The sequence below is a fragment of the Tenrec ecaudatus genome, chromosome 15, assembly GCF_050624435.1.
Source record: "Tenrec ecaudatus isolate mTenEca1 chromosome 15, mTenEca1.hap1, whole genome shotgun sequence".
Lineage (NCBI taxonomy): Eukaryota > Metazoa > Chordata > Mammalia > Afrosoricida > Tenrecidae > Tenrec > Tenrec ecaudatus.
Genome location: NC_134544.1, coordinates 54,284,933 through 54,306,555, shown reverse-complemented (window position 1 = coordinate 54,306,555; position 21,623 = coordinate 54,284,933). Strand labels below are relative to the sequence as shown.

At 41.6% G+C, this 21,623-nt stretch overlaps 1 long non-coding RNA gene across 1 annotated transcript in view; it reads right to left on the bottom strand.

Moving 5' to 3' along the window:
- The window catches only part of LOC142427928 (uncharacterized), a 156,604-nt gene extending 135,540 nt beyond the window's left edge, over positions 1 to 21,064 (bottom strand). The window contains exon 1 of the long non-coding RNA XR_012780116.1: positions 20,936 to 21,064. This is a non-coding gene — a long non-coding RNA (uncharacterized LOC142427928). The remainder of the gene's footprint in view (positions 1 to 20,935) is intronic.
- Between the last annotated feature and the right edge of the window lie 559 nt (positions 21,065 to 21,623).

Here is a 21,623-nt window from a genome sequence, read left to right as displayed (position 1 = left end):
AAAGACATGGACAGTTCACCAAAAATGGCATGCAGATGACTGGCAAATGCATGAAAAAATGCTAAATCACTAGCCATCTGGGAGATTCAAATCAAAACAACGATAAGGCATCACCTTACACTGACAATGACCAATGATGATTACACCTCAATTAAAAAGAGGGAAAAAACCCACAGAAAATATAAACTGAGAAGGTGTGGAGTGACTGGAATCCTTACACTCTGCTAGCAGTCTTGTAAAAATGTATGACCATTGTGGAAAACAATATGGCACTACCTAAAATAACTGGGAATGGAAATCTATTTGACCCAGTGATACCTCTGCTGGGTATAGAACCCAGAGATAAGACACAACACCAACAGATCTATGCTCTTCCATGTTCGTTGCAGCATAGTTCACAATAGCAAGAATCTGGAAACAGCCTGAACACCCATCAATAGAAGACTATTGAAAGAAGCTGTAGTACACACACACAATGGGCTTCTATGCTTGCCTAAAACACAATGATGAAATACCTCATGAAATGGATGAACCCACAACCCATTATGCTGAGCAAAATTAGTCAAGCACAAAGGACAAATATTGTATGAGACCACTACTATAAGAGTAATCACCAAGACAAAGGCCGGCATCTGTTCTCAGGTCATGGAATCTTCTAATGTGGTCTCACAAGCAACAAGGTGGTGTGCCTGCCTACTGCCCATGATCTGTATATTACCTCCTAATTGGTACATCTTAAAAACCACTTCATCAAGAAGTACACCAGCCTGTGTGATCATGAAGTGTCAAGGGGATCAGGTAACAGGCATCAGAAGACCCCAAACAAACAAACAAACAAATAAGCAAACAAACATATTGTTGATAATGAGGGAGGTCAGAGCAGAGACCTAAAACCCATTTGTAGACAATGGGCCATCCCCTCGTTGAGGGTTGAAAGGGAGGGATGAGTCAACCAGGGTGAAGTATAGCACTGATGAAACACACAATATTCCTCTGGTTCTTTGAGGCTTCCTCACCCCCCACTATCATGACCCCAATCCTGCCTTTCACTGTGGGTACAGATAAGAGCTCAGGACACATGGAATCCAGGTCAAATAAACCCTCAGGAACAGAAATGGCAGTAGTGATACCAAGGGGTAGGGGGATGGTAGGGAGAGGAGTGGGGAAGAAACTGTAGGGAGAGGGTGGTTGGTGTAAGATATGAAAATAATAATAATTTATAATTTATCAAGAGGTAACAAGGTGTGGGAAGAGAGAGAGGGGCTGTTTCCAAGGGCTCAAACAGAATGTAAATATTTAGAAAATAATGAAGGCAGCATATGTACAAATATGCATGATACAATGTATGCATGGATTGTTAGAAGACCTGTAAGAACTCCCAATAACATGATCTTTAAATAAAAACAAAGCAACAACAACACTTCATCAGAGGAGGCTTCGCCTCAGCTTGGACCAATTTCAGATGTCAGGGAGAAAGGGAGAAGACCAATGAGTTCCATGGTCACCCCAAATCAACAATACTCCTACAGGGGTTCTCAGTGAATCTTAATGGAAATTCAAATCCAGAGTTTCAGGAGTGGGAGGGGTGTGACCATATTTCAAAAGAGGTGATTTCACTTTTGTTGATGAGTAACCAGTCCAACATGGATAAAATATTTAATATTCCTTACCTAGAACTCCCAGTGCGAGCACACGTCCTGCATTATGCTCTTCCTCGGGCACTTTGGACCAAGTGTTTCTCCATCCCCTGATGACCCAGACTACAAGCTATAGACAACTGAGATTTTAGATTTTGTCCTTTCGAGGTACAGAACCACCTTCATAGACCACACCAGAAGGGTCTGATTTGGAAACATAAGTAAACTAAGGGGACTTTACATTAAACAGATACCTGTAACAGATTAAAAGAACTGACATAGTCCCTTGGGCTTAAGACTGAAATGCTGTAGTGTTGAGGAAGCAGATGACTACTCTCCCAAGTTTATGGCAGTGGAGGTCATTGGACTTGGCTCACACATCTTGCTTCTAGGGTGCCCAGTAATTGGCAGCCCAAGACTACTTCCTCACTACTTGTGTATTTGCTATTATCATACTCTCTTTGCTTTATTATGACATGTTTTAACCCAACAGTCATAATTCTACCTCAGTAAATGAGTGATCCTGAAAGCTGTGCCCTAACTCCAACCCTCATTGTTTGTATTGTGTCCAGACACTTGAATCTTTAATCTGTACAAGTCAATAATCCATGCATCTTAGTCTAAAACACTGCCCTATACATGTAGACTTTGGTTTTCTAAGCAGTATTTTAAATTCTATATCATTGGTTAAATTAATGGTACTATTAATTTAATGTTCTCTAATAAAGTGGTAACAATATCTCTAAAGCAGGTCAGGGACTTATATTAACTATAACTTGGATTGTAATAGATTTTGAGTTCACACTTAGTTGTAAGGCCTAACTAAAAACAATTAGTTCCTGTGAAGTAGCCCTATTCAACACTTGCCCTCAGGAAGAGATCACTGAAGATATGGGTGTTATATCAAGGTGTAGTTAAGAACTCAAACGGTGTCCAGCTATCAGAAAGAATGGTATTTGGGGTCTGAGAGGCTTGTCTGAAAACAAGCAGCCATCTAAGTTAGGTATCAGCTGGATCCCCACAAAAGAAGCACTCTATGTGCTATAAGGGTTGTAAATAATAAAATCCCAGACGAGAGGAGGGAAAGAATGGTATTAGAGCTTAAATTCTGAGCACCCATTTGCAGAAGGGTATGGATGACAGGGAAAGACCTAAATCCATTGCCGGGTTCCCGCATGGATGAAGCCTCCTGAGAATCCCTTCTGACCGTTGACCAGTGATGTGCGTGGCCTTGTTATCAGACAGAGAGCATTGTAAAACAGATAATGGCAGATGCAGTTAGTTTAAAATATAAAACTTTATCATTTTATCCCCCTTTTCACCATTTTAAATTTGTTCTAGTTTTTAATATTTTCTGCTTTCTTTTTAATTGAGATTTTTCTGTTTTATTATGTCATGGTTGTCGGGCTTTTTGTTTGTTTCTTGATTTTGTATTGGAAAGTTTTCTGTGTATAAAATCCAGGATAGGCTAAATCTATCCTGTGACAGCAACTGGATTACTAATTACCTAGACAGGTCAGGGAAGGTTGAGAGGAAATAGGGAGCTAAAAGCAATAACTACAAGACAGGAGAAAATAGTCTAAAACTGATGGTGGTGATGATTGCCCTACTCTTCTTAATGTGATAGAACTATTTTTTAATGTGAATTACATGCCAATAAAAAGAGAAAATATTCTAAAATTTATTGTGGTGATATTTACATAATTCTTCTAATATGTTTAAACCATTGAAATGCATGGTATGAGTATTATTTGTAAATAAAATTGTTTTGGAAAAAGTTCACCACAGAAGGGTAAAGAAACATGGTCAAGATCCTGAGTCCTGTTAAGTGGTAGAGTTAAGATTAAAATACAAGAGGAGTACATTAGAGTCCATGTGGTTAAACATGTATACAACAGGCAAAATTGTATAGAGGCTATTAATAAGAACCCAAACCAGAGTTGTATGAGGCCCCAATAAAATTATTTTTTTTAAAAAAGAACCCAAGCCAAACCTACTGCTCTAGAGTCAATTATGATTCCTATTGGCTCTGTAGGCAGAGTAGACCTGCCCTGTAGGACTTCTGAAGCTGTAAATCTTCATGAGAGCACCTTTCTTCCTTAGAGTGGCTGATAGTTTGAGATGCTGACCTTGGGGTTAGCAACCCAATGCTTCATCCATTACATCATCAGAGCTCCTGGATGCTATTATTACAACTATATGGACATATATGCTTTTGCAGAGAAAGAAAGGATTGGAAGAAACTGAACTATATGGATAATTTTTAAAGTTTCTTCATATTTACCTTCCTTTTCACTTGTTTATAATGATGATGTTTCATGTTTATAATCAGAACAAAATAACAAGTGGTATTTGAAAATAAGTAATGAAAACTCCTGTTTTGTACACATATCATATGACTTCAAAAGTCATATACTATATTTACAAATAATCAGTCTATTTGAATACATAGAGCTAGGGAAAGAGGAAAGAATCTTGATTACATAATCTATGCTTTAGAGAAAAATGGACTGCCATTGAGTCAATTCCAAGTCCCAGTGACCCTCTAGGATAGGGTATGTGGGTCTCCAAGACTGTCAATCTCCATAGGAGTAGAAAGTCTCATATTTCTCCTACAAAAGGACCGTTGTTTCCAACGGCTGACCTTGCAGCTAGCAACCCAATACATAAACCACCACAGCAGGCGCTAGGAGGGACTCGCGCAAGCCTCTCGACCGTGGTGCGCATAGTGCAGGCTGAAAGCATCAGCATTAGTTAGGTGCATAGTAGAAGAGCCAATTATTTGACCACTCTCAAGATCCATTCAGAAACCCTGAGGGTGGGGCAAGCTGCATTTTACAAGCCTTTCAGTCGATTCTCGCGCACAATGAAGTTTCATAGCCAATGAGCTAGGCTTACCGTTCTCTATGATCAGAATCACCTGGAGTGGTTCAGCACGTAGCTTTGAAACACAAGTTTGACAGTTGGAACCCACCAGCCGTGGGAGGTGGAAGAAAGATGTGGTAGTTTGCCTTTGCAAATCCTGCGGACTACTTCTCCTCTGTCCTCTAGGGTTGCTATGAGGTGTAATTCACTCAAGGATCAATAGGATAGGCCTGAATCACAGCACCAGGGATCCCTAGTTTTAGAGGAGGCCCAAGCATCAGTACTTTCAAGTGTTCCGTGGGTGATGCAATATACGGAGCAGCGAATCACTGATTTAGGGCACTACTGCTCCAAGTTTGGACCTACACTATTGGCTTTCCCCGGGTTGTCCCACCTCAGGCCTACTGAGCCAGAATCTACAAGATTCACAAGTGGTTTGTCTGTATAAAAAAGACTTCAAAATATTGGTGAGCAGGCAGGGGATGGGATGGAATTGAAAGATAATGGGAAATTTTCACACATTTTATTTTAAGCTCCCTTTGTGTTAGGCTGTAACTTCTGACCACCTCATTTGCCAAAGGCTATAAATGACATTGAAAACCAAAATCCATTTGCAGTGTCCCCACATAGATTAAGCTTCCACTGAGTTCTATCTGATGATTATCCGCGTATGTAAATCATCTTGCCATCGCTCAGAGTGCATTGGAAAATGAATTACCTCCACCCTTACCCACCCAGCCCCAGGAGTAGTAGTCGCTCTTAGGGGCTTGCCTGGAGACTCTTAGTGTCCTTGATGGAGACACTGTACTGGGGAAAGTATAGGGGTCACATGGTCCTGAGTCTTGCCCTATCAATCATGCCCTGACTACCTGGTTCAGAAAGTCTTGGGCCAATCTTGTAAGCTCTTCTAACTTTGTACAGGTCCCAGTCATTGTCTTGTTCCCATTTCTGTGATCCCACTTGCAAACTGTGATGTAGTAATCTGATTATCAATCAAGGATTTGTGACCACTTCCTTTGTTCTATGCCTTAGTGTCCTGTGAATCCTCAGGCACCATTATGACCTCATGCTAATGGCCTCCATGATTTGGATGATGTGCCTGTGTCTTTGTGCCGTCTTTGTTTCTTGTAAAACATATTAAATGTTCTCCTTCAACTATATTTGACACTGAGATCTCTTCTGTACCCTAAAACACCTTGTACTTTAAAGTGTGAAAAGCACCGGTCAGTACCTTCATTTTACAGAAGGAAACCAGGGCCCCTTCCGTCCTTCAAGCTCCCACAGAGGGCAGGTGGCAAATAGAAGAGCTGAATTCAAATGCAAGATGTGCAGCGCATAAGCTGAAAAGTTTGAATGTTTCCTACTATTTCCTTTTACCCCTTTCCCCCAACTCTAAATGGGTTTGGTGCCTAAACCTGGTAATGCACCATCACCGTGTGATTCCCTAGGGAAATTTAGAGTTAGGAGAGGGAGGCTTAGAAGTCAGAGTGCCTGAAAACCTGTAACCGGCCCCAGTGATCCCCAAGGATTGTTGTCCAGTCCAAGAGTCCATGACATCTGCACCACAGCCCTGAATAGAAACCAGAATTCTAGTATCCAATGCAGTGAGAATTTATTTCATAGTTATCAAAGCAAACCAAAGGTTATCAGTGAGTTGGACATCTAAAGATTAAGTACAGCTGATCACACTCAACTCTTATGCAGGTAGCTTAACTTTAGTGGTTCTGGTCTCTCTCTTAAGGGAAAATGGAGGTGTTTATGATCCTGTATCATAATGGATTCCAGGTGACCCAGGCTAGCTGGCTGAGCCAGGCCCTCTCTTCTTTGATTTACATGGCAGGATCCAGGCCATCTCTAAATTGAAAAGCTAGAGTAATGAGCAAAGGCAGAAAAAGAAAAAAGAGGGGGATGGAGAGCAGCGGAAAACCTGGAGTGCTTTCCCAAGTCCAAAGTGAGCTATGGCTGCCCTCTCTGCCTCAGAAGGTATGATCATAAATTACCAGCTAATGCTTAGCACTGGGGCTCTGGCAAGTGATATATTACAGAAGACACGATGACTCCACGCAGAAAACACTGTAATTGGGGAGTAGTAACATCTGTGTCAGCCATGAGCCTGCAGACGAAGTGAACTGAAGAGTTACAGGCTTGGCTGCAGATGCATATTCATGATATGCAAATTTTAGCTGAAAAGCACCACCATCAAGATTGTATGTATCTTAACATTGTTTGGTATCCATAAAGAGTGTCAGTAGACCCCCCAGAATCTTGTTTTGACATCAGCATACGATTTAGCAAACCCTTCATGAGATGTTAGATGACTAAGGAAAATGAAATGTTCGCTTGGTTTTCTAGGGCATACGTTTTAGGTCATAGCAAAGTTCTGCTATCTTGAGCAGGTTGCTAATCTCGCTCATCATCCTAACATGGCAAGGTGAAGAATTCGTGTATGATCGAGCCGGACGCAAACACATATCTTGTGGCCGTAAATCCTGTGATCTTCTCAGCGCCTCAGTTTGCCATGCTGGTCTCGGTGTTGGTGTCGGTTGGTTTGGGTGGGTATTGTGAAGTGAATGAAGGTTGACCAAGCCAGCCCCACCATGCAGCCAGCATTCATCTCGGTTCCTCCTAGTGGTTCCCATTTCTCTTCCAGACTTTTTTCTTAACCTTTCTTGCCTTCTAAACTTTGATCTTGCTGCCCTTTGATCTCTGATGGCTGATTATTTTAAGAAATGTCACCTCTCTGGCGTAACTGTTTACTTATACTATTCAGTCTACTACTTGGCTGAAAGTTAAACCCTGAGACCTCTCAAGTTTTTAAGACCCCTATTCGTTAATCATCAAAGTAGGATAGAGAACGTTTTTGTGGACTATGTTGTGCCAATTAACCTTGATATCCCCTAAGAAGTATGGTCTGAACCCCCGGGGCCAATGACTCATTCCCTCAAGGTTTTTGGTTATGGTTAAGAAGCTTCATAAAACTTGATGATCTACTATATTTATGGATATTTTCTGTCAAACCTGTAAGAGGGGGCTTCAAACAGTTCATGAAAAATTCACATCCTTTTATTCCATTTTTTCCATGAACTTTTTGAAGTCCATATATATATATATATATATATTTCCACACCTCTTCAATGTATGTACCTATCTCTGTGTCTACTCGTGGGTTGCAGGATTGGGTTTGTAATAGTATTGACCTCTGATGCTGGTAACTCTTGTGCTTACCAGTGTCTTCCTTTGCCTTGATCGTTCTGTGCTGGTCTCTCACCTATCGTACATTGACCTGCCCTTCACGCAAGTTAATATATGTCTCCCTTCTAGTTAGAGATTTACCCTAGCTTCCTCTCTTACCCCTAGTAACCCTCAAGGAATGTTTCTTTTTGAGTGAAAACTCTTTGATTTTTGATCTTTTAAAATACAGCAGAGAAGGGGGGAAGGGAGACTTCGGATAGGGCAAGATATGACAAAATAATGAGGTATAAATTACCAAGGGCACATGAGGGAGGGAGGAAAGGGGAGGGAGGGGAAAAAAAAGAGGACCTGATGCAAGGGGCTTAAGTGGAGAGCAAATGCCTTGAGAATGATTGGGGCAGGGAATGTATGGATGTGCTTTATACAATTGATGTATGTATATGTATGGATTGTGATAAGAGTTGTATGGGTCCCTAATAAAATGTAAAAAAAGAAAAGAGGAGAAAAAAAATGATTAGGGTAAAGACTGTACAGATGTGCTTTATACAATTGATGTATGTATATGTATGAACTGTGATAAGAATTGTATGAGCCCCTAATAAATTGTTAAAATTATTAAAAAAATAAAAAATAATAGACTTGTACACTATTTGTCCTGTAGTGATTTCACTTAGCATAAAGCATAATGGCTTCCAGGTTCATTCACGATGTGAAGTGTTTCACACTCACCAATATTCTTTAGCAACGGGGGGGGGGGGATTCCATTGAGTAGATATATCTTAATTTGCTTATCCATTCACTCATTGTTTCTATCTTCCTGCTATTTTTTAAATTGCTATGTTGAACACCTTTGCGCATTCAACTATTCATGCAGTTGCTATTACTTCTTTAGGCTATCAAACTAGCACTGAGATAACTGGATGGTGTGGCGTTGCTATTTTCAGCTTTTTAACGAAGTGCCACGCTGTTTTCCACAGTGGGGGTACCATTTTTCAGCCCCACCAGCAGTTTATAAGAGTTTTAATCTCACCACAGAATTTACAGGTTTTGTATTAATAGCTTTGCTAATAATACTGGGGTGAGATGATTGTTGTTTTGCATTTATCTAATGGCTAAGGATGCTTGCAGGCCACCTAAATGTCTTGGGTGAAGTGTCTGTTCATGTCCACTGCCCATTTTTAATTGGATTATTTCTCTTTTTCTTGTTGAAGTGTTAAAGTTGTCTATAAATTTTAGCGTGTAGTCTCTTGTCTGATACATCATTGCCTAAAAATGTTTTCCCAGTCTGGGGGTTCTCTTTTTATTCTTTTGGTAAAGTCCTTGGTGTTTATTTTTCACAAAGGCCCCGTCGTCTGGTTTGCGTCTTCTGTGATTTGTATATTTTTTGTTATGCTTGATCGTCTATTACAGCCCTTCCATTTTCCCATATTTTTTCTTTGATGGTCGCCATAGTCCTAGGTTTTACATGTAGATCTTTGAGCCATCTTAAGTTAGTTTTTGTATATGGTATGAGATATGTATCCTGTTTCATTTTTCTGCAAATTGATATCCAGTTTTGCTAGCACCACTTGTTAAATAAAGCTCCTCTTTATTTCATAGGTTTCATTCCATTGTCAAACACCAGTTCTGCAAAGATGGATGGATTTACTTCTGAGTTCTGAATTCTGTTCCGTTGATCTGCGTGTCTGTTGGCATCCCAGGATCAGGCTACCTGGACTACTCTGGCTCTACAGTAGGGTTGGAGATCGTGTGGTATGAGATCTTTTACTCTGTTCGTCTATTAGTGGGGAACTGCTTATTCTGAGTATTTTTCATTTCTATATAAAGCTAGTATTTCATTTTTCCATCCATCTCCTTAAAGCATGGTGGATTCTGGGTCAAGATTGCATTCTGAAGTATTCCTTCTTTTCCTATGTTCTGCAATGGCTGGAGTGGAATTGGTGTCAGCTCTTTGAATGTTTGATACATCGGGCTTTCTTTGGACTGTGAGGTCAAGATTTACGATCCATTCAATTGTGTTTTTTTTTCTTTGCTCTGTTATGTTAAATTTTTCTATCACAGCCTGTGTTAGTTTAGGTACACAGTATCTATAGAAATTTTTCTGTTTCTTCTAGCTTTCAAAATTGTAGTTCTTTATAATTTTTGTTTTACTTTGCTTTTTGTGTCAGTGGTTCCAGTGTGAATCCATTTCATTTCTTAATCATGTTATTTGCATCTTCTTCTTTTCCCTTGTTAAATTTGCCAGTGACTTATCAATTTCATTAATCCTTTCAAGAAAGCAATTTCTACTCTCATTTATTCTTTGCATTGTTTTTGTTTTCTGTTTGGCTTATTCCTGCTTATTATTTACTTCCTTCTTGTGAGTGTTGACTTTTATTTGCTGTCCTTTTTTCTAATTGTTTGAGACACTGAGTTAAAGTGCTGTTTTTCTTTTCTTTATGGATAAATGTTTATTGCTATAAATTGTCCTCTGAGTACTACTTTTGCTATGTCCCAAATGTTTGGCATATTATGTTTTCATTTTCATTTGATTAAAATAATTTTATAATTTCATTTTCTAATTTCTTCTATTACCTAATAGTGTTTAAAAGCTAAAAATCCAAACTCACAACCATCAAGTGAATTCTGACTCATAGTGACCCAATCGGATGGAATAGAACTGCTCCCCTTTGGGTTCCCAAGACTTTAAATATGTATTAGAGCGCTCCATCTCTCTGTCACAGCAGAGTTTGTCGACTCACATCACAGTCCTTGTGATTAGCAGTTCAGTACATAGCCTGCTACGCCACCAGGGCTCCTTAAGCTGGGTGATACTCAATTTCCATGTATTTGATTGTTTCCCCTATTGTAGAAATCTAAAGTTACAGCATTGTGGTTTGAGAAGATGCTTTGTGGTATTTTGATGGTTTGTGAATTTTGAGATTTGTTTTATTGCCTAACATATGGTCTATTCTGGGGAGTGTTCCATGTGCGTTGGAAAATATTGATTGTTGTCCTGTTTTGAGGTGGAGTATTATGGTGCTGTGGGCGAGGTGTTAGGCGGTTAACTGCCACTCTTAAAGATTGACCGTTTCAGAGATCCTGTGTAAGGTTGCTATGAGTCGGAATTGAGTCGATGGCAGAGGATTGGAGTTTGGTTATTGTCATTCTTGTGTCAACCTGGTTGGGCCAGGATCCTCAGTAACTTGGCAATAAGCCCTCCCCCTGAAGGTGTCAGTCACAGCCTCGAGATGTCTCCTTGAGGGTGTTACCTATTTTATATCTATCAACAGATTTTGGGGAACTGGCTCCTCCTTTTCTATCATCTGCTTGCCTGCACCTGGGTCTTTTTTCTTGGGATTTGGGCTGTGGGAGCTGCCAGTGACCTGCTGTGTTGCCTCTCTTGGGTGCACTTGACTCTGTCTCCACTGATGCCAACACTCACGGGGGCAGCACCAATAAATCAAACCATGTTTGTGTTGAGCAATGCTGTCGCACAAGACCTCTTCAAAGTGTTAAAGAGCAAAGATGTCACTTTGAGGACTAAGGTGCACCTGACTCAAGCCATGGTGTATCCTATAGGGCCTTTGCAGGTGGAAGCTCAACAATAAATAAAGAAGACTGTAAGATTGCATCCTAGCAAATGTGGAAGAATTTTGGGCACTGGGGAAAACAAAGCAGTCCTTTAGAGTATCAGCTCTTGAAATATTCTCTCTTTCCATATATAGAATATATAAATGTATATATATGTGCAATTATATACATTTTAATATTCATTATGTATTAATAAAAATTTGAAGTATCTTTTGTGATTGTGAATAAAACCTAGGAATGTTAAAAACATACTTTTAAAACCTCAAAAAATAAAGAAAGAAAGAAGACCGTGGAAGAATTGATTCATTTGAATTGTAGTGTTGGTGAGGAATATTGACTATTCCAGGGACCTGACCCCAGAGTGGACAGATCTATCTTGGAAGGAGTACAGCCAGTGTCCCTTAGACAGAAGAATGGCAAGATTTCATCTCATGGGCTTCGTATATGTTATCAGGAGAGATAAGTACCCAAGAAAAGAGATCATGCTTGGTAAAGTAGGGGGTCGGTGAAAAAGAGAAAGAACTTTAAAGGGATGACATGACACAGTGGCTGCAGCAATGGTAACAATTGGGAGGGCAGTTCAGGACTGAACAGTGCTTCTTTGGTGGCTCCTATGAGTCAGAACCGATGAAATGGTCTCTAACATAACTATGATTGTGGAGTTGTTTAATTCTATTTCAATTCTATTTGTGTTTTATGGATATATTTGGAAGCTCTTTCAAATCGTGTGTGTAGATTGGTTTTATGATTACGTGCTCTTGTTGGGTTATAGCAAATACTTTCTTTTCCCTCTTGCTGATTTTTGCCTGAAAGTCTGTTTTATCAGAAACGAATATTGCCACTCTGCTTTTTCCTGGTTGCCATTTGCTTGATATGTTTGGGGATTTTTTTACCCTTTGGCTTTTATTCTTTGTGTCTCTCATAGACAGCATATCGATGGGTCCTGTTTTCTTACTCAGCATGCTAATCTTTTTCGTGAATTTAACCCATTTATATTCAGTGTAATTATCAATAGGCATGAATTTACTGCTGTCATTTTATAGGATCTTGTTGCTGCTTTCTTTCTTTCTTTTTAATGTGGTGCTGATTTCTTGGTTTCCTGCATTTCTCTGTGCTCAGATTGTGTTGTTTTCACTAGCATTCTCTATTTAACTCCTAGTTAACCTCTCGAGGATCTAATATTCATCACAATAGCTACCCAGAACCCACAAACAAAATTCAGGGTTCAAGGGCTTATTAATGAAGTTATCATGCTGCGATACCAGTGAGAACTGCTCAGGATTGAGTTTCTTTACAGGACATGTCACTGAGTTCTTTCAGGTCCTCCAATAAATGCCAGAGGGGCAGACAACCCGCGCAGGAAGCCTCACCTGAAGCATTCTCTCAAACTCCACGGGCTAGCAAAGCCAGCTCCCTGCCCTAAGTGCCCAGGAGAGCCCCCACTCCAGTGAGCCTCAGTGAGAAGCCCAACTTACCTGGGTCATCAAGCTCACTCTCCTCGGCCAAAGGCGCCTCACTCGACAAGCCAGCTTCCTGCACCAAAGCAGTCTGCTTTTCTCTTTCTCTGAGCTTTGAAGTCCAGGATGCCCTTCCATGCTCTGGCTCTGGTTTTGTTGCTGGTACCACTCTGATGTTATAGTTGTATTCTGGACCCAGGAGGTTCACTGCTCAGAGATCTCAAGTTCAAAAGAGGGACTCCATTCCTGGCACTGTTGAGAATGAATTACCTCCTACTGCTTCTCAGGGGGCTTATTTTAGACACAGCAGGATGGCATTCCAGGGAATCCTGTTTATAAATTACTCACAGGTGAAATTCTATCAGTATCTCCCCTCACCTTGTTACCAGATCCTTGCAGGAAAAGGTCACTTTGTGGGAGCTAGAGAATTTGGCTAGAAGAGTCACATCAAATAATTCACTGCCCTTACAGGCCATCCCCCTAGCTTGTCTAGGTCTAGTCGTTGGCCCTTTCATACTGAAAGATGAACTTTCCCCTTTTCCCCTTACAATCTTTTTTTTTTTAACACATCAAGTTTGTGAGCCAGCTAGTCATGCCTTTATGATCCCCCATTGTAGATATCTAAATCCCCTGTTCCTAACAACCCAGTACTGAGGATACAAAAATGCTTCTTCATTTTTGGCTGGACCTTGGCCATCTGCGTGTGTAAGTAAAGTGCAGCTCCAGCAGGCCAGCCATCCAAAGTGCAGCAATGTGAAACAGCTCACAGAGTCAAGCGTTTTCCTCTTCATTGGGTTAGTTTCTGGTCATCTCAGACCGGGCTAATCCACACTAGGTCAATTGGTGCCAGCTGCAGGCTTTGGTGTCTGCAGACACCTTGCTACACTGAAGACCAGCTAGCCCCTGGAGCTAGGTCAAGCTCATAGACTCGAAATTCATCCAACTTGTTCAACCCCAGACCAGTGAGCCCTTCCTCTTCTTTCTCAAGGTTAGCTCCTGTGGCTCCATCCCATCAGTGAGTGGCAAAGGCATGTGTCCAAATCAGCCCATCTCTTCCCTGCGCATTTCCTTCAAAGTCCACTCCGTAAGCCAATCCACGTGCTCACCACAACGAGCACACCTAGATCCCTGGCTCCCGTTAACTCTCCGTCTAATTCCGTTGGGTCACTTTTCTTTGGAATGGGTACGAATATTGACCTCTTTCAGTCAGCTCCACAAGGAACTGTTTTCCAAATTTCCTGGCATAGATGAGTGAGTGCTTCCAGTGTTTCCTCAGTTCGTTGAAACATTTCATTTGGCATTCCATCTATTCCCGGAGCCTTGCTTCTGGTCATTGCTCTCAGTGCAGCTTGAACTTCTTCCTTCAGCACCGCTGGTTCTTTCTCACATGCTCCCTCCTGAAATGCTGGGGTGTGGACTAATTATCGTTGGTACCGTGACTCGGTGTTTTCTTTCCATTTTCTTTTTATGCTTCCTGTATCATTCAATATTTTGCCCATAAAATCTTTAGCTATTACAACTCGAGGCTTGATTTTTTTTCTTCAGTTCTTTCAGTTTAAGATATGCCCCAAGGGAATTACAGTAGAGCTTAAATTCTGAGCACCCAGTTTATAGAAGGCTACATATGAGAGAGAACGTATGAGATTTCCACCTGTAGAAGAAACTTCTAGCTGTCTCCCCTATTTGCATTCTCCCCGTCTTCCTTCCTAGCAGAATGTAAGTTTTCCTCTCTAGGATGCATCAGGTTATCAGAGTAAAATAAAAAGAGGGTATGCCAATAACTTTTTCACACTGCTATGTAATATTTGAGACAGTCTCACACTAAAAATTATCCATCTGAAATTCAAATTGAACTGATATCTGGTGTTTATTTAGCCACCCTAAGAAGGCAGGCATGAAGATTGCAGCACCAGCAGTCGTCTCAGACTGTGAAACACACACACACACGCACACACACACACATCTTAATGCAAAAAGCCACACGTCACGGATGATAGAAAGGAAATGTAAGTCCAGGACATAGACGACCAAGGAGTGCCATGCTAACCCTGTACGCCCTTCCTTCAAGTGTTTTATCTGCGATAAATAAACATCTCTTCTGACCACTGCTAGAAGTAAGGCAGTGGTTACGTAAAGTCAAGCCCCGCTGTGCTACACTGCCACTTCATTTCCGGTCCATCTTCGTCCACGCTTCTTTTTCCTCTGCATAGTCACGTGTGCTATTGAACTGACCGCCTGGATAGCAGAATGAAATGCTACCTGATCTTGCAGAATTCTCATCACCATTTACATGTTGAAGTCCTTTGTACACGTCAGCTTTATTTTATGCATTGACATACTTAAATAGGGACAATAAATCCCACCCTCAGAGACAACTTGAACTAGTGGGGAAGGGGGGAGTACAGAAACATGACCCCAATTTTCTAGAAAATGTGTTCTTGTGGGACTTCCCTGGGAGAAAGACAAGGCTTTCTGCTCCAGTCAGCAGTCTCAGAAACTCACAGGGCCAGTTCTATTCTGCCCTCGAAGGTCACTATGAATCAGAATTGACTCAACGGCAAGGGAGAGAAGGAGGGAGGCACCTCATAGACCAAATCCATGAACACATATGCTTTATAAGCTTTATAAGCTACCTCATAGTTGGAGAATCTTGATTTTTGCAAGGCATGTCTATATGCATAACTGAAATTAGGCGCTGATAGGAAGCACCAACGGCATCCAAATAAAAAAGGGGATATAGAGAATATTCCATTTACTCTTATTCTGTGGCACTATGCATTACATTAATAATAAATATTATGATGGGCTATATCAGTGATTATATAAGTATGTGAACATTTAATGTATATCAGAAATATACTAACAATTTACATCCATCTATGTACATTACATTATTTAACCCTTTGCTGATTCTATGAGGCTGCTATGAGATGTTTTTATTTGGTATTTAATGAAGCCAAATTTAAAAAGAAAAAGGAATTCTCCCAATCAAAAAGCCTGCAGTATTTTCCCCAGGACTCTGATTTCTGATCTTTCTAACTCAAAAGCCAGAATCCAGGCTCTCAGTGACAATACCGTGCTGTTTCCAGGTCAGCTCAAACAGCATTTCAGGACTTAGGTCAGTTCTCTCATGTACGCAACAACACTTAGACGCCATACGTGCACATGCACACATAGATGTGACTCCTGAATTGGGGAGAAGCTTCCAAACGCCACAGGCAAAATGATCAAGCTCCTGCTAAATGTATGTGAGGGAACGCCGGTTCCCAACACCCTGCACGTAAGCTGTGCCGATGCAAAGATGTTCTGCCTGGATTCAATTCCCCGCGAAACAGAACCAAGAAACACCACACAAAACCATTCTTTTCAGGTCGGTTGTTCTTCTCAGCCTCCCTTGATGAATGGAGAAATTGATGTCCAGAAAGCAGAATCACTCTGGACGGTGTAAAAGCTGGGGTGAGACGGGAAAAGGGGAGAAGGCATGAAAAAATAAATACAATGTAACCGCTAAGAATCAGACTGGCAAACCGTGTGTTGAACCGTCTATGCCAACTTGTTGTTTCCATGAGAACATTTCCATTTTCAGGCCTTTGAAAACCATCGCCTGATCAGACAAACCCACAGTACAAGCTCACTCGGCTGTAACTTTGGTTTGTTATTCTCCGAGAATGTCCACCAAATTTGGGCTTGGTGTAGACACAAGCCAGGATGGTGTAATGTGATGAAGCGTTCCTCTCTGAAGATTGCTGAATCACAGGAAAAGCCCAAACCAAGCAGGAAAAATGTGCCTTGCACTTTTCCACGTAAACCACCTACCGCAACCGGGGGTGGTTAGGTTGCATGAATAGGGCACCCAATGGGAATAGCTCAAACAGACTGATCCAGAATTGAGAAAGAATAGCATGGCACCTTGCCCCGGTCATGAATAGATGACATAACAAAGAGAGAGGAAAAAGAAACAAGGAATCCAGGAGTAAAAGGGAGCCCAGGGCTCACCAGCCAGGCGTCTGGTACAGAGTGTGGGAATTTTCTTAGCCTCCGAGACGCGTATTGTTGTTCAACAATGGCCCGGTGAGTGACGTTGCAAAGCCTCTGTTTCAGAGGAGAAGCCTGCAGAGGGGTTCTGCTCCTTCCCCCCCCCCCCCCTTTGGGAAATCCTGCAAAGTGCCAGCCAGCCTGTATTGTTGTTAAAGATGTGAAGTCAAAACATGCAGCCAGCTCTGTGTTTATAAGCTGCGGGACCCGGCACTGGCGGCATTCTCGGTGTGGGACGCATGCATCATAGCAGTGTCCTGCGCTCACGTTTGCTCTCAGCTGGGAAGCTGAAGGATCGCAGTGGAGACTTTGGTCAGAGATTTGGGCAAGCGACCTCACCTCACGGGTCCTTAATAGCCTCGCCTGTAAAGGAGTTTATATTGCTGCACTGAGTCCTTGCTTCATTCAACGATACTTTCCAGGCTAGAGTTACAGGAAGGATGAATCCTACATCCGAATGAGCGAGACAGACAATAATGAAGTGAGCATAATTTGGTTACAAGGAATACCAAGTAGGAAGTCCTAGGAAATGAGAGCAGTGAATTGAGTTGGAACTTGAAGTACGGGAGAAGAGGCTGCTCTGGAGAGCTGGCATTTGCGTGGACACGGGAATGATGAAAATGCGCCAGTCCTGTGAAGCTATGGAAAGGCTGTCTAAGGCAGAATGAGTAGGAGGTTATTCAGCACATCTGAAGTATACCATGGAGCCAATGTGGCCAGAGCAAAGGCAACCAGGGGACAGGGGCTTGAAGAGGAGTTTGGGAAGCAGGCACGGCATGGATCGGGCAAGTCATCTTAGAATCAGATTTTACGTTTAAAGTGTGTTGCAAACTCAAGGCTTTGAGTAGTGTCCTGGGTTGATCTGTGTCCTCCAAATATCCTATATGATCAGGCCACTGCTTTAAGCTTTAAGCCCTGTGCGTGAGGACAGGATTTCCCCAAACAGCAACCAAGCGAAGTTGTTGATATACAGTTTAAAGTCAAGAGAAGGGTTGGGCCAAACAAAAAAATGTTGGAAATCACTAGGAAGGACATTCATATTCTAAAACTAACAGGACAAGCAACTTCCTTGAATATTCCAAAAGTTAGAGATAAAGAAAGGGTGGAATGACTAGCGAAATAGGAGAAGGTGACTCTGGTAATCCGGAAATCACTGGGAGAAATGTTTCAGAAGCAGAAACGTATCAGCTTCCTCAACCATTCAGAAAAAACTCTGGGATTTGACAGGATGAAAGGGACCTTACGTGGTTCTGATGGAATCAAAACCTCAAACTCACTGCCCTCAAGGCAATTCTGACTCATAGCGACCCTGTAGGACAGGGTCGACTACTCCTGTGCATTTCCCCAACAGTCACCCTTCACAGTCCTAGCAGCCTGGTCTTGCTCCTGCAGAGCAGCTGGTGGTTTCAAACTGCTGCCCTGGAGGTTAGCCACCCTACAGAAGCTCCATACCACCAGGGCTCCCTCCAGTGGAGTAGTGGGGATGATGGCCTGATCCGTGTGGGATCACGAGAAAATGAGACGTGAGGAAGTAGAGCAATAGTTTAGACACCTCCTTTGAGGAATTTTCTGGTAATGGGGCATAGACAAAGGGGGAAGCAATTTCCAAAAGACAGATGTCGCTTTTTGGGTTATTTGGTCATATAGCTGTTCATCATTTTAAGATGGGAGCTGCATTATGAAATTAACAATTGTTAAGACATTTTTATATAATCATGGAAATTTGAATGAAGACTGATAAAATGACACAAAATATATTTATTAATTTTTCTAAGAATTATAATAGCATTAAGATGATTTTTAACTCCAATTATTCAGAGATACACAATGAAGTGTGCATAACTAAATAAAATGATACCTAGTAATCTCTATAAAATATAAAAGAAAAACAAAATTTGGGAGACATATGAAAACTAGATTGGAAAGATATCATTTTTGACATTGGATAATGATTCTTTAGAAATGTCAACTAAGTCTGCATGGAAGAAGCACACTCACATCTGTGACCCAAAGATTGTAAGTTGTATCATCCACAGCCGAGGGAGGACATCGTAGCAGAGCTTAAACTGTGAGATGCTGGTGTGCAGAAGGCTATGGATGACCCAAGATACATCTGTGAGGTCTACACAGGACAAAAGCCTCCGGTAATTTCCCTCGAACCATAATCGACAGATGGGAATAAACTGGTTAGCAAACAAGAGTATTGGAGAAATGATTATAGGAGATCCAATGATAAACCTGACATAAACAATTACAACCTTGTCACTTGATGGCCCTCTGATACACTGGGGGCCTGACTTGTTTTCAATATTTTCTGTGTTATTTGTTTGAGTGTTTAGTTTTCCGTGTTGGGGTTTATTTCTGATGTATTTTTTTCATTGTGGGTAGCCTTCTTGATTCTTCGTTACGTGTTTTGCTGCTTTTCGCTATATGGAGCCCAGTATCGATGAACAAGTAACATAAGGCTTCCGGAGCAGGGTGGGGTGGTGATGTGGGAGAGGTGCAGGAAGGTACCAGGAAGCTGATATCCAGGAGTTCAAGCTGGAAGAAAGTGTTTTGAAACTGATTGTGGTAGCGATTGTACAATACTGTTCGATGTGATTGAACTGTGGAATCTGCAGAATGGTATGATATCTGTATTAGTGCCCCATAAAATGGTTTTGAAAAATAAATGAAAACATTAAAGCAATAATAATTATAAAGTTGAAAAAAATATCAAGAAAATAAGAATGCATTATGCTCTTGTCTCTACTTCTGAATATAGATTAAGAGTATTCCTTCAGTGGGAAAAATAAGGATAAAACTAGTTATCAAGAAAGGGTGGAAAAAAATAATAATACAATAAAAGATACAACCTCAAAAAAAAAAAAAAGAAAGGGTGGAATTGCTAGTGAGATGGGGGCAGGTCCGTATGAAATCCCAGACACCAAGTGGGAAGTGTTTCAGCAGGAAGGCATGCTCAGCTTCCTCAACTGCTCAATAAAGCACTCTTGTGGTTGACAGCATGAAGGTGCTTTCCAATATGGTTGTTGGCCGATAGGTAGCTGTCATGAAGTTGACGCTGACTCAGGTTGACCTTATAGACAACATAGTAAGACACTGACTACTTCTGTGCCATCCTCACAAGGACAAGCATGCTCAAGTCCATTGTTGCAGCTACCCCGCTAATCCATCTCAGTCAGGGTCTCTCACACCCTCACAGGCCTCTATGTCATCAAACACCTTATCATAACTAGCAACTGATCTCTTTTGACATGTGTTCAGAGCAGGTCAGACAGTGTTCGATTGTGTTTGAATGGGCTTTTACTGGCTAATTTCTGGAAGTACATCACGAAGGCTTTCTTCCTAGGGACTTGGTCTGAAGGTTCCACTGGACCCTGTCCACCATGGATGACCCGATTGGTATTTGCAATACCAATGTCACAGCTTCCAGCATCACAAGACCCTGCAAGTAATGATAGTACAACAAACTGACAAACAGGTGGTGGTAGGTCATAATGATCCAAACACTCCATCCCCTTCCTGCCAGGATGGTGGCCTAGAAGGCTGAGGGAGACTCCAGAAATGTCCTTATCTCTCAGAGACACTGAGCTTTCTCTTCCTTGTGAATGGTAGTGTCATGAAGGCCAGGTAGCCCACAGTGACGTGGTGGCTTTTTCCCTTCCTGCCTGGTTTCAGGGTCTGCAGAAGTTTAGAGAAGCTGCTGAACTCCCACACAACCCTCGCAGTAAAGAAGTGCCTGTCCCCCAGAATGTCAATGGAGGCTTCTGGGGAATGTGGACTTCCACCCTACTTGGCAGTAACAAGGAAAGGCCTCCCCTCCTTCCTCACTGTGAAATCAGAGTGGCCTCCTAAAACCAAAGATCTAAATAAGATCCAGAGTCTCCTAACAGAATACCCCAAATGTTTCAGGATACAAACAAAAATAACTCATCATACTAAGCACCAGGAAAATCTCAACTTGAATGAGAAAAGACACTCAACAGATACCAGCACCAAGACGACACAGATGTTGGGATTATCTCATAAGAATGTTAAATCGGCCATTATAAAAATGGTTCATGAAAAACTAAAAGAGACCTCAAATCATACCTACAACACACAGAGGGTTAGGAAAATGAGCTTGCAGAAAATTACCGTTTTGCACATTATTCATATTGCACAACCTATTCTCACCGAGGCATGAAACGTTTTGGTCCACAGCTGTTCTTCTCCATCACCGTCTCTGGGGTCCCAGTGATGGAGCACATCACATCCTTCCCAAAATCTCGCTCCATTTCAGCAACTCCAAGATGATTGCATCACTGACTGTTTCCTCAGCCTGCTCCCAGGAAAGCAGGCTTAGTATTTCAACATGGCACTTAAGTAGGAATGTTGTATCAGAAAGCATGCGAATTCCAACAGTAACATCTCAGAAATGTCTTCTGAATTTCCATCCCCTCAACTTCCTTCCCTGGAGTCTGAAACTTGAAAACATTTGTGGATTACATTTTTTCAAGGTCAGATCACCACACTCCAGGAAGGCCGTCAGAAATGCATTGTGGGACGAATGCCCCAAGCATTTAGGAAAATATTTGCTGCTTCCCATCCCGGAGGCATGCATCAAAAGGGGGAGGCAGCAGCAGAGCCTGTCTCTCCTCAGAGCTTGGTGTTAGATGATCTACATTTTTTTTTTTTTGCTTTGGCTCACTGTTATCTTTTTTATACCTCAAAATAACTTCACAAAGTACATAACCTTATCACCACCGTTCTGTAATCGCAGAAACTCTAACTTCAATAATTAACTTACGGAAGGCCTCCCATTAGAAAGCTATGGAACTGGATGGACCTAGAGGTCAAAGCCAAGTCGGACCAATCCCTAGGC